The sequence below is a fragment of the Equus asinus genome, unplaced genomic scaffold (genome assembly GCF_041296235.1).
Source record: "Equus asinus isolate D_3611 breed Donkey unplaced genomic scaffold, EquAss-T2T_v2 contig_3, whole genome shotgun sequence".
Taxonomy (NCBI): Eukaryota; Metazoa; Chordata; class Mammalia; order Perissodactyla; family Equidae; genus Equus; species Equus asinus.
The window spans coordinates 899,662-913,600 of record NW_027224960.1 but is presented as its reverse complement, the minus strand read 5'-3'; the positions used below and the strand labels follow the sequence as shown (position 1 = coordinate 913,600).

At 39.1% G+C, this 13,939-nt stretch overlaps 1 pseudogene; it reads left to right on the top strand.

The window, feature by feature from the left end:
- LOC139043588 (sodium/hydrogen exchanger 9B2-like) overlaps positions 1–13,939 on the top strand; it is a 54,539-nt pseudogene that overhangs the window by 13,686 nt on the left and 26,914 nt on the right.

Sequence of the window (13,939 nt, the reverse complement as noted above, 5' to 3'; positions counted from 1 at the left end):
TCAGCCAGGTGGTGTACTGGTTAAGTTCACATGCTCCCTTTCAGCAGCCCAGGGTTTCACCATTCGGATCGTGGGTGCAGACGTAGCACCCCTCATCCAGCCATGCTGAGGCAGCGTCCCACACAGCAGAACTAGAAAGATCTTCAACTAGGATATACAACTACGTACTGGGGCTTTGAGGAGGAAAAAAACAAGAAAAAAGAGGAAGATTGGCAACAGATGGTAGCTCAGGGCCAATCTTTCTCACCAAAAAAAGGATACCTTAAAACCATATTTAAAAAAAAAAGAGGGGTCGGCCCCATGGCCGAGAGGTTAAGTTGGCAAGCCCCACTTTGGTGGCCCAGGGTTTCACCAGTTCAGATCCTGGGCGCAGACATGGCACCACTCATCAAGCCACACTGAGCGGCGTCCCACATGCCACAATTAGAAGGACCTACAACTAAAAATACACAACTATGTACCAGGAGGCTTTGGGGAGAAAAAGGAAAAATAAAATCTTAAAGAAAAAAAGGGGAGAGTAGAAACGGGTGGGCTTCCCTTCTGAAAAGAAAAAAAAAAGTTACTGGGTGAACAATTCACAATGGTATGTGTCTTTATTCCACACAGTCACTAGGGGCCCAGGCTGAAAAGCTCCACCATCTTCAACATGGAGGGCTTCCAAGAGCACTGTGGTCACCACCATTCCAGCTGTCAGAAAGAGGAAAAGAGCAGAGATCAAGGACCTTTTCCTCTTCTGCGTCAGAGTAATCTCACAGGATTATGTTAGACCTCCAATGAGAAAAGTGATTGAGAAATCAGTTGTAAACAGAAAAGCATTACATAAATGTTGGTTGTTATTACTGTTAAGTAATGCAACTAAGGTTTAAGCCAACACAGCTACACTTCCAAATGTCACATCATTTTATAAGGAAGAATCCTCGTTTGCAATTCAATTTATTCCCATAGAGCTGCTATTACTTAAAACATTTGGGAGGAGTGACGTCAGCAATATGGCTGAGTGAGCTAGTCCCTTCCTCGCTCTCCCTTTTGAGTTATAACTAAATGGACACTTACTGACCAACAGAGGAAACCCACACAGCACAACAGGATGCCTGAGAGACACACGCAGCTATAAATCTGAGGGTGGGTGGACTGGCCCCCCAGGAAGTGATGGAGACAGGTGAGCACACCCTGTTCTCCCCGCTAACCCTGTGCATGCAACACGAACACTCCAACCTGGTGCAAGCACCTGGAAAGTGGGAACACGCAGCAGGGCAACCATAAGAGGAGGCGGCGGTAACCCTTAGCCTGCACTCGTGGTTGATCTCCCAGTGGAGAGAGGGAGCCCACCACACCCCTGTGCGGTAAAGGAGCAGCCATAGCCCAGGTCCCAGCAGGGAAGCCCTGACCACCAAGCTCAGCAGCCCCACGGACTGCAGATCGTAAACAGGGACCTCAGCAGATTTCCAAGCTGGGGCAAATACTTCGCAGGTGTGCATGAATGCTCACAGTGCAGCTGTGCTCCCAAAGAGGTAACCAGTCCAGGCAACTGTGGGAATAGGTGTGGCAGCTTTGAACCCACATGCACTTACTTTCCTGGCGGGGAGGGGGAGCCCACCATGCCCCAGGGCTGTCAAGGAGCAGCCATAGCTCAGGTCTCTGCCTGGAAGCCCTGCCCACCAAGCTCAGTAGCACCACGGACTGTGGATCATAAGGGACCTCAGCAGATTTTTGTGCTGGGACAAACACTTCCAGGCACACATGAGTGCTCCCAAAGAGGGAACATGTCCCAGGCAGCTGTGGGAATAGGTGAGGTAGCTTTGAGCCCACTGGTGATCACTTTCCGGTGGAGAGGGGGAGCTCAGAGTGCCCCTGAGGCACCAAAGAGTGGCCCTAGCCTAGTGAGGAAGCCCCGCCTGACAAGGACAGTCCACACAAGTGCCTGAATGCATCCCAGGCTGGGGCAAGCACCCATAATACCCCCACAGCTTCCAGCAGATGGGGTACGGCCAGAAACACTACTCCTGCTCCCCGCTAGCGGTAACAGGGGGAATCTGCATCCTAAGAATACCACAAATGCCACAACAAAAGATTAGTTCATCAAACACCATGAGAAACTGCAGCAACAATTCAGACCAGGAGGAAAATGACAATTCTCCAGAAACCAACATGGAAGATACAGAAATATACAAGCTAAATGACCGAGAATTCAAAATAGCCATCATAAGGAAACTCAACGATTTACAAGAAAACACAGAAAGACAGTTCAAGGAGCCCAGCAACAAAATGGATCTCTTCACCAAAGAGATTAAAACTATAAAAAAAATCAAGCAGAAATTCTGGATATGAAAAACACAAATAATAATCTAGAATCATTAAGAAATAGAATTGATCTTATGGAGGAAAGAATTAGTCTTCTTGAGGATAAAAATGTAAAAATTCTACAGGTGGAGGAGGAGACAGAACTAAGATTTTTTCAAAATGAAGGAATTCTTCAAGAAATATCTGACTCAATTAGGAAAAGCAACATAAGGATTATAGGTATCCCAGAGGGAGAAGGGAGGGAGAAAGAAGCAGAGAGCTTATTCAAAGAAATAATTGCTGAGAACTTCCCAAACATGGGGATGGTTTCAGATTTACAGATAAATGAAGTTAATCGTATGCGCAACTTTATCAATGTGAAAAGACCCTCTCCAAGGCATATAATAGTAAAAACGGCAAAAGTTTGGGATAAACAAAGAATATTAGGAGCAGCAAGGTACAAGAAGATAACCTACAGAGGAAGCCCCGTCAGGCTTTCAGCAGATTTCTCAGCAGAAACCTCACAGGCTAGGAGAGAATGGAATAATATATTCAAAATACTGAAAGACAAAAACTTTCAGCCAAGAATACTCTATCCAGCAAAACTTTTCCTCAGATACAATAGAGAAGTGAAAGCTTTCCCGGATGAACAAAAGCTGAGGGAGTTCACTGCCACCAGACCTCCCCTACAAGAAATAATTAAAGATGCCCTCACACTGGCAACAAAAAGGCAAAGGTCTACAAAGCTCTGAGCAAGAAGGTAAATAGACAGACATGATCAGAAACCTGCAGCTCTCTACCAGAATAGGAAGGTAAAGACTCAATTACAACTTAAAAGAGAAAGGGAAAGAAAGCATCAGAAGCAATGATAAACACTTCAACTTAGCCACAAACTCAGGAAATTAAAAACAGAACATTGTGTAACAGCAATTACCCAGAAGGGGAGAGGAAATGGAAGGAACTTGCTTAGGTTAATGGCGATAAGAGGCTATGAGAAAATGGACTGTCTCATCTCCAATATCTTTCATACAATCCTCACGGTAACCACTAAACAAAAAAATCAGAGCAAAACCACAATTCACAAAGAGAGAGAACTGAGAAATCCCTCTTGGAAAACCAACAAAATGAAATGGCAGTCAGAAATGGAAAGGAAGAGAAACAGTGGAATCATAGAACAACTAGAAAACGAGATAAAATGGCAGCATTAAGCCCTCATATAACAATAATCTCTCTAAATGTAAATAGACTGAACTCTCCAATCAAAAGACATAGAGTAGCTGGATGGATTAAAAAACAAGACCCAACAATATGCTGCCTCCAGGAAACGCACCTCAGCTACAAAGACAAACATAGGCTTAGAGTGAAGGGATGGAAGACAATACTTCAAGCTAATGGCCAACAAAAGAAAGCAGGGGTTGCCATACTTTTTATCAGACAAGGCAGACTTCAAGTTAAAAAAGACAATGAGAGACAAGGAGGGGCAGTATTTAACGATAAAAGGGAAATTCCATCGAGAGGACATAACACTTATTAATATATATGCACCTAGCACAGGGTCACCAAAGTACATAAAGCGATTATTAACAGACCTACAGGGAGAAATTAAGAGCAACACAATCACAGTAGGGGACCGCAGCACCACACTTACTTCAAGGGACAGATCATCCAGACAGAAATTCAACAAGGAAATTGCAGATTTAAATGAAACACTTGACCAGATGGAGTTAATGGACATATATAGAGCATTCCATCCAAAAACAGCGGAATATACGTTCTTCTCAAGTGCCCATGGAACATTCTCAAAGATAGACCATATGTTGGATAGCAAGGCAGCCTCAATAAATTCAAGAAGATTGAAATCATCCCAACCATCTTTTCTGACCACAATGCTAGGAAGCTAGAAATCAACCACAAGAACAAAACTGGGAAAGTCGGAAATATGTGGACATGCTATTGAACAACCATTGGATCATTGAAGAAATCAAAGAGGAAATTAAAAAATAACTGGAGACAAATGAAAATGAAAATACAACATACCAATTCTTATGGGATGCAGCAAAAGCAGTCATGAGAGGGAAATTCATAGCAACACAGGCCCACTTCAACAAGCAAGAAAAATCTCAAATAAGTAATCTTAACATACAGCTAACAGAGCTAGAAAAAGAAGAACAGATAAAGCCCAAAGTCGGCAGAAGGAGGGAAATAATAAACATCAAAGCAGAAATAAATGAAATATAGACTAAAAAAGCAGTAAAAAGGATTGATGAATCTAACAGCTGGTTCTTTGAGCAGATAAACAAAATTGACAGAACCTTAGCCAGACTCAACAAGAAAAAAAGAGAGAAGGCTCAAATAAATAAAATTAGAAATGAAAGAGAAATTACAACAGATACGGCAGAAATACAAAGGATTATAAGAGACTATTGTGAAAAACTGTATGCCCACAAATTTGATAACCTAGAAGAAATGGATGGATTCCTATACTCATATAACCTCCCAAAACTGAATCAATAAGAAACAGAATCTGAACAGACCAATCACAAGTACAGAGCTTGAAAGAGTAATCATAAACTTCCCAAAAAACAAAAGTCCAAGACCAGATGGCTTCTCTGGAGAATTGTACCAAACATTCAAAGAAGATTTAGTACCTATTCTCCTCAAACTATTCTGAAAAATTGAAGAAGAGGGAACATTTCCTAACACATTCTGTGAGGCCAACATTACCCTGATACCAAAACCAGACAAAGACAACACGAAGAAGGAAAACTACATGCCAATATCACTGATGAACTTAGATGCAAAAATCCTCAACAAAATATTGGCAAACTGAATACAGCAATACATTAAAAGAATCATACACCATGATCAAGTGGGATTCATTCCAGGGACGCAGGGATGCTTCAACATCCATGAATCAATCAGTGTGATACACCACATTAACAAAATGAGGAATAAAAATCACATGATCATCTCAATAGATGCAGAGAAAGCATTTCACAAGAGCCAACATCCATTTATGATAAAAACTCTCAATAAAATGGGTATTAAAGGAAAGTACCTCAACATAATAAAGGCCATATATGACAAACCCACAGCCAACATCATACTCAATGGGGAAAAACTGAAAGACATTCCTCTGAGAACAGGAACGAGACAATGGTGCCCACTCTCACCACTCTTATTCCACATATTACTGGAGGTTTTGGCCAGAGCAGTTAGGCAAGAAAAAGAAAAGGAATCCAAATTGGAAAGGAAGAAGTGAAACTTTCACTATTTGTAGATGATGTGATTCTATATATAGAAAACCCTAAAGAATCCACCAGAAAACTCCTAGAAATAATCAACAACTACAGCAAAGTTGCAGGGTACAAAATCAATTTTAAAAAATCAGTTGCATTCCTATACGCTAACAATGAACTAGCAGGAAAAGAAATCAAGAATACAATCCCATTTACAGCTGCAAGAAAAAGAATAAAATACCTAGAAATAAACTTAACCAAGTAGGTGAAAGATGTGTACACTGAAAACTATAAGTCATTACTGAAAGAAATTGAGGAAGATGTAAAGAAATGGAAAGATTTTCCATGCACATGGGTTGGAAGAAGAAACATAGTCAAAATGTCCATACTACCTAAAGCAATCTACAGATTCAGTGCAATCCCAATCAGAATCCCAATGACATTCTTCACAAAAATAGAACAAAGAATTCAAAAATTTATATGAAACAACAAAAGACCCCAAATAGCCAAAGCAATCCTGAGAAAAAAGAACAAAGCTGGAGGTATCACAACCCTGACTTTAAAACATACTACAAAGCTACAGTAATCAAAACAGCGTGGTAGTGGCACCAAAACAAACAGATCAATGGATCAAAATTGAAAGCCCAGAAATAAAACCACACATCTATGGACAGTTAATCTTTGACAAAGGAGCAAAGAATGGAGAAAGGAAAGTCTCTTCAATAAATGGTGTTGGGAAAACTGGACAGCTACATGCAAGAGAATGAAAGTAGACCATTATCTTTCACCACACACAAAAATTAACTCCAAATGGATTAAAGATTTGAATGTAAGAACTGAAACCGTAAAACCCCTACAAGAAAAAACAGGCAGTACACTCTTTGACTTTGGTCTTAGCCACATCTTTTTGAATACCGTGTCTACTCGGGTAAGGGGAACAAAAGAAAAAGGTAACAAATGGGACTACATCAGACTAAAAAGCTTCTACAAAGCAAAGGAAACCATCAACAAAATGAAAAGACAACCCACCAACTAGGAGAAAATATTTGCAAATCATTTATCAAACAAGGGGTTGATATCCAAAGTACATAAAGAACTCACACACCTCAACAAAAACAAACAACCCGATCAAAAAGTGGGCAGAGGATATGAACAGACATTTTCAAAGGTAGATATACAGATGGCCAACAGGCACGTGAAAAGACGCTCAACATCACTAATTGTTAGGGAAATACAAATCAAAACTACAATGAGATATCTCCTTACACCAGTCAGAATGGCTGTAATTGCCAAGACCAAAAACAACAAATGTTGGACAGGATGTAGAGAAAAGGGAACCCTCATCCACTGCTGGCGGGAATGCAAACTGGTGCAGCCACTATGCAAGACAGTATGGAGATTCCTCAAAAAACTAAAAATAGAACTACCATGTGACCCAGCTATGCCACTACTGGGTATCTACCCAAACAACTTGAAATCAACAATCCAAAGTAACATATGCACCCCTGTGTTCATTGCAGCGCTATGCACAATAGCCAAACATGGAAACAATCCAAGTGCCCAACGACCAATGACTGGATAAAGAAGATGTGGTACATATATACAATGGAATACTACTAAGCCATAAAAAGACAAAATCTTCCCATTTGCAACAACATGGATGGACCTGCAGGGTATTATTTGCTAAGCGAAATAAGCCAGACTAAGAAAGACAAACACCATATGATTTCACTTATATGCAGAACATAAACAAACACACGGACAAAGAAAATAGTTCAGTGGTTACCAGGGGAAGGGGGCTGGAGGGTGGGCACGAGATGAAGGGAAGCACTTATGTGGTGACAGACAAGAAATAATGTACAACTGAAATTTCACAATGATGCAAACTATTATGAATCTCAATTTTAAAAAAACAAAATATTTGGAAGATTTTTCCTTGAGAATTTATCTCAGCACAATTTTGGATATTGTTAGAGTTGGGGTATATTTGTCTTTTAGGAATGGATTTGGTCTTTGGAGGCAGCCAAACATTAAGCTGATATCAATTTGATTAATAAATGGATGTTCAGATTCAGTAATGCTGTTTTTTGTTCAAAAAAGAAGTGTGTGAATGTACCTGTGTGTGTATGTACGCTCTGAAGCTCACGAAATGAAAATGAAAGACATTTTACCATTCTCAACTGGAACAATGGTATGTTATACTTTAGACTCTGAATATGTTTTTACTGAAATTAGTTAATTTTCTAAACTAGCATGAGAAAAAAATCTCAAACTTTATTTAAAACACATGGAGAAAACCAGGTTCCAAAATGTACACTAGTTCATAAGGCAACAGATAATTTAATACCTTTTCTGTCCTTTTTATTATTTTTTTAAACTTTTACCCTTCAAATTATGGCACATTTCTAGTTAAAACATTTACAGGAAAACTGATACAGATTGACATAGGAAAGGTGTAAATGAACGATGTGGTCTGGAGACTCACTGTTTGGAGTTCTGTAATCGTTGTCCATCAGCTGCCTGAGAAGTGGACTCACGTGTGTGAGCGCCTCTTCTCTTGTTTTCTGTACTTCTGTTCCTGAGGCTCACAAGAGGGCTTTCTCCTGTACTCCTTCCTGTGCCCATTTAGAATACATAAGTATTTGTCTTAAGAAGTCAATCTTACATGTGAAAAAATGATTTTCCAAAATCATAAATGAGAAGTAAATTATTAACTAAATTAAAGATGATTTAGAGAAACCTTATACACATATATTTACTGTGTATTTAGAACTGAATTTTGAGTATGGGAGAGGAAAGGAAAATTAGAGATTTTTTTTAAAAGTGGTCTTGAAGTAGAAAACTACCTTGCTGAATTTAGTATAAAATCAGGTTCATGCTGTGATACAGTAAAATTTAGTAGCTGGTAATTCCTACTTTCCCATTATACCTTCAATACTGTATAGAAATTTCAGCCCCTATAGCCAACTGGAAAATACTGAAGGCCTTAAGTTATTTATTTCATTATAACATCATCATAAGCCTAGAAAATCAGGAAGAATTCTGTGAGGATGTAAAAACTGGGGCATTAGATTCAGTCTCTAGCAGTATGGTAGACAAGATTCAGTGAACAATTCTCTCACTTATGCCAAGATGAAAACAGTATTTTAAGTCTTTTTAAATGTACCTTTTTTCTGTGAAGAAAACAGGAAGTCATTGGACACCAAAACCAAACTGAGCAGAGGAGATAAATATGCACTCAAGCTGGCCTTCACCCTGGAGGCTTCTGCAAAACACCTGTGAGCTTGAGAGTCATTCTGAGGCCCTGAGAGCATAGGGGGCTGCGCTGGAGCTGGTCCAGGTGGGCAGAAGTCTCAGGAGCATTCATCCTCCCTCACCCACACAAAGCTGGAGCCCAGCGTGGCAGCTGCAGATGGGGCCTGCACCCACACCTATCTCAACTATGGTGCTGGCTGGGGGAGAGGAGCGTCCCACTAAAAATGTGTAACTCCATGCTGATCTGTGCTCCAAATTCACATAAAAAACACAAGCTGAAAATATATCTAAAAGTGATCCCAGATTGGAAGCTTCTAAGCACATGGTAGAAGCAAATGCAGATCCGATCCAGGAAAACTCACATTCAACCTAAGGTTCCAACAATCCCCAAAGGTAAAGTTCCAAGGAAGAGGTCACTGTCACAACAAATTTTAAAAGATCACAACATGCACAAGGAAACAGAGATTTCAAAAATTTGCATTATCAGAAAATAGAATAGAAAATATTTTTGGTATCTGTAAAGAAATTAAAGAGGAGATAGCAAATATAAGTACAAAACAAGGAACTATTTTTAAAAAATAAACATTTTGCTAACGACCAAGTCGAATTTCTAGAAATGAAAGATATAGTACAGTAATTGAAATGTAAAACTCAGTGGATAGATGAAGCAGTGGGTTAAGTGACAAGAGAATTGGTGAACTAGTAAGAGATCTGAAGAGATTATCTAGAATGCAGTTCACACAAAGATGGAAAATGTGAAAATGAGGGATAGCAACATGGAGAAGAGTATGACGGTCTGATCTTAGTTCCAGAAAAAGAGAATAGAGAATGGAGAAGAGGAAATATTTGAAGAAATGAAGACTGAGAATTTTCCAGAATTAGTGAAAAACTTAAATCCCAAGCAAACCGAAAGGAAGTCATACCTAAATACATCAAACTGAAATTGCAGAAAACCAAAGAAAAGGAAAAAATCTTAAAAACAGCCAAAGAAAAAGAATTCCCTAAAAAAGCAGAAATTAGACGTAAAAGCAGCAATGAAAGCCAGAAAGCCAAAGAGTAATATTTTCAAGGACCTGAGAGAAAGTAACTCTCAACCTAGAATTGTATATGCAGAAAAACTCTGTCTTAAGAATGAAAATGAAGATAATTTCAGACAAAACTAAGACTTTACTACCAACAGAGCCTTATGAGAAACATAACATGCTTTGCTACAGAGAGTTTCTGTACCATCAATTAGCTCTTATGCGATGGTAAATAGGGAATTGTGTGAGTGCCAGATGGAATTTGCATTTTTGTACATAATTTTTCCTGTCACCTTAGTATTTTTCATCATCAAGCAATAGCAAGTGAATACAAAGTGAATTGAAAACAAAAATCAGATAGATGTTTTCTTACAATTAAAGATAAAGCCTTATCAACTTGAGGACCTTTTAAAAAGCTGAAATCTCTGTGAAAGTGCGTTCTTTTTGGGCAGTTAGTTGCTGGTTTAGGGGCTTCAAAGACTTTTGAAACTTCCCACAATGTTAAGCTATCTAATGAAACCACACGTGGATGAAGAAGCTGACAGTACAGGTGAAGAAGCTGCCAACACTTTTCCCTCAGTTAAAAACAAACAAACCTTTGTTTGATGAATAAGCTACAATCTGCATAAGATTTTGATGGAGCTGCTCTCTATTTAAAGCAAATGCCCTCAAGATTCTACATCTCGGGAAAAAGGAAGTGTGGTTCCAGGGTTTAAGTCTGCAAAGAAGAGACTGACTTTAGATGCGATGTCAGTAGAGATTTAACTGTGCTGATACTGTATTAGAATTGTTACTGTTTTTTAGTGCTTTGGTCACAAGTTTTGAGTTTTGAGTTTTGGGTCGTCTGCTCCAACTCTGTTTTTCCCATAAGTCTTTTTGTTTTCAGTGTCTGATTTTGTAGAACACAAGGTTTTTGAAACAGGGAAACATATTTTGCATTCTAACAGAAATGCCTCTACTAAAGCAAATACTTCAGGTAACCAGATGATTGTCCCAGAGGAAAGGTTTGAGGTGCCACAATGAATGATGTCCCCCCCAAAAAGGTAAGTATCTGAGTAATTCTAAACAAACGTCAACATAGAAGAGAAACAATGATAATGTTTAATTCAAGGCAGAGCTAAAATAGGGGAGTGTGGTTGTTCAAGTATTCTCATGCTCCTGTGAAGAGGTTAAAGATAGTGATTGTTTCTCTTTTTATTAACTACTGATATATTTATAGTAAAATTAAAAAGAATAATAAGGGAATGGTAAAAAGAAAAAAGTTCAAGGTAGTAGTTGTAGCAGTGTGGAAGGCGATGGGGGATGGGATTAAGAGGAACACAGAGGTGCCTTCAAGGCACTGGTAGTATCCTATTTCTTCAGATGGTTGGTAATTACCCAGTTGTTCATATCACTGGTGTTCTTCAAAACTTACACATGGTTGTAAATATTTGTATGTGTATTCAGTATTTATTTTTAAAAACTTTTAGATTATATCAAAACCGACATATGACAACTTATTGATAGAAGTTTTCCTGGTTTATTTCAGTTACCATCCTTGTTCTTCTGTGGGCTGTAGTGTGGTCAATTACTGGCAGTGAATGTCTTCCTGGAGGAAACCTATTTGGAATTATAATCCTGTTCTATTGTGCCATCTTTGGAGGGAAACTTTTGGGGCTCATTAAGTTACCTACATTGCCTCCACTGCCTCCTCTTCTTGGTAAGTACCAAACACTTCCTGTGTCCTTCAGAGTAAATCATATTTTTAAAATAGTAGTTTGGGAAATAAAGGAATAAACTATTTCTGTATTTGCTGTGCTGGCCCTTAAAGCTGATTGTTAAATTGTGATGAGTTTTATGAGCCAGTTGGTAAACAGCAATTTGAAAATTAAATTATATATACTTACAATTAAATAACTTGCATTAAACACAAGAGCAATACTCAAAACCAATCACTTCTTAATTATTTTACTACATTTTCCTCTTATCTCTCCTCTTGAGATTATGGAAATACTATATCACGGTGTGTCACTGCCCATCTGTTCCCAGCTCCACGTTCAATGACGTCAGGTTGGTAGGTTAACATCAGCCCTGGTAGAAGTATCTGTAATACAGAAATCAGCAAATGCTGCAGCCCAGGGCTTAATATGTTGTCAGTCACTCACATCATTGACAAACGAGTGAAGTTCCAACATGTATTACAAAACTATTCTTCCAGAGGCCATGAGAACTGTGCAGATACGACACGTAAAAATTAGTCTTAAAACTAGGTATTATATCTTTAATGTTTCTTTTAAAAATTCCATATTACAAAATTTCAGTGTACTACTTTCAGTATACCACAAAAGACATTTTGTGTCCCTTTCTCACAGATTTATAAATCATTAAGTTTTATTTAAAAACCATGTACCTTTTACACATGCATATTTGCACACATCTCCTTTTTTTATTTCAAAAGATTGGCCCTCGGCTAACATCTGTTGCCAATCTTCTTTTTTTTTTTTCTTCTTCTCCTCAAGGCCCCCCAGTACATAGTTGTATATTCCAGTTGTCGGTTCTTCCAGTTCCTCTATGTGGGACACCACCTCAGCATGGCCTGATGAGCGGTGCTAGGTCAGTGCACAGGATGCGAACCAGTGAGACCCTGGGCTGCCAAAGCAGAGTGCATGAACTTAACCACTCAGCCACAGGGCCAGACCCCCCCACACACACACATTTCCTAAGTAAAAATTTTTTTCTATTAGTGAGGACCTCAGGATTGGTTAACATAGACCAAAATTATTTTCTTGTGAATTTGTGGTGAGCAATTGAAACTAAATGTAAAAAGAAGTAGAATTATTTACATCTTACTCTACACTGTTTCTCAATATATTTTTCAATTTAGGTAAAATTCAAGTTATTTCACTTAATTCATATTGTTTATCATGGGTGCTTTTTGTTAAAGTTTTTAATTGAATTATTATGACAATGGGTTGTTTCTAGGCCAGCCCGGTGGTGTAGTGGTTGAGTTCCGTGCACTCTGCTTCAGTGGCCCAGGTTCGTGGGTTCCGGTCCTGGCTGTGGACTACACCCTTGTCAGCTATGCTGTGGTGGCGTCCCACATACAAAATAGGGGAAGCTTGGCACAGATGTTAGCTCAGGGCAAATCTTCCTCACCAAAAAACAAAAGGGGGGCTGTTTCTAAATATGCCTGTGTGCTATGATAAAGGGTTGGCAAACCATCTCTTCTTGTAAATAAGATCTTATTGGAACACACTCATGCTCATTCATTTACATATTGTCTGTGGCTGCTTTTATACTACAGTGGCAGGGCTGAGAACTTATAACAGACACCATGTGGCCCACAAAGCCTGCAGTGTTTCTTGTATGGCGCTTTACAGAAAATGTTTACTAACCCCTGCATCTAAGTCAGAGCTTCTCACACTTTATTATCCAGAGAATGACCTTGGATCTTGTTAAAATGCAGACTCTAATTCAGTAGGTCTGGGGTGAGGCCTGAGATTCTGCCTTTCTAATAAGCTCAAAGACCACACTTTCCACAGAAAAATCATAAGTTTTCAAACCTGGCTGCACGTAGGAATCATCTGGGAAATTTTTTAAGAAGCTGATGCCTGGGACCCACCCCAGAGATTCTGAACTAATTGAATGGAGTAGCCCTGGGTATCAGAATTTTTAAAAGCTCCCCAGGTGATTCTAATATGCAACCTAAGTTGAGGACTACTGTTCTAGACGCCATGAAAAGGCCCTTTACACCTCATCCTTCTCTTTTCCACTCCATGCCTGTTATTGCAACAAGCAAAATACACATGTTGCAAAATGATAAATCCTTGGGCTTTGTGATTACATGAAATCTCCTGAGGTCACTGAAATCATTCTTAAAAGTCACGTACGTAATGTGTCTTACCATCCCTTTCTATAGTGGTACGCTTGTGACAGAAGTTTACTGGCTCTTAGCGTATTAGGGCCAGTATCTAAAACTGAAACATTATCTGAATCCATAAAGAAGACTTGTTAAGACAGACATGTGTGGTGATCTCCTATTCCATATTTTTAAAAATTCATTGAAATAATTGCCAGAGATGGAGGATGAAGGAGCATTTTTTATTCCAAAAATGAATGTGAAAACAACTTTCCTAGGACACTGTTTCCTTTGCTGATGGTCTG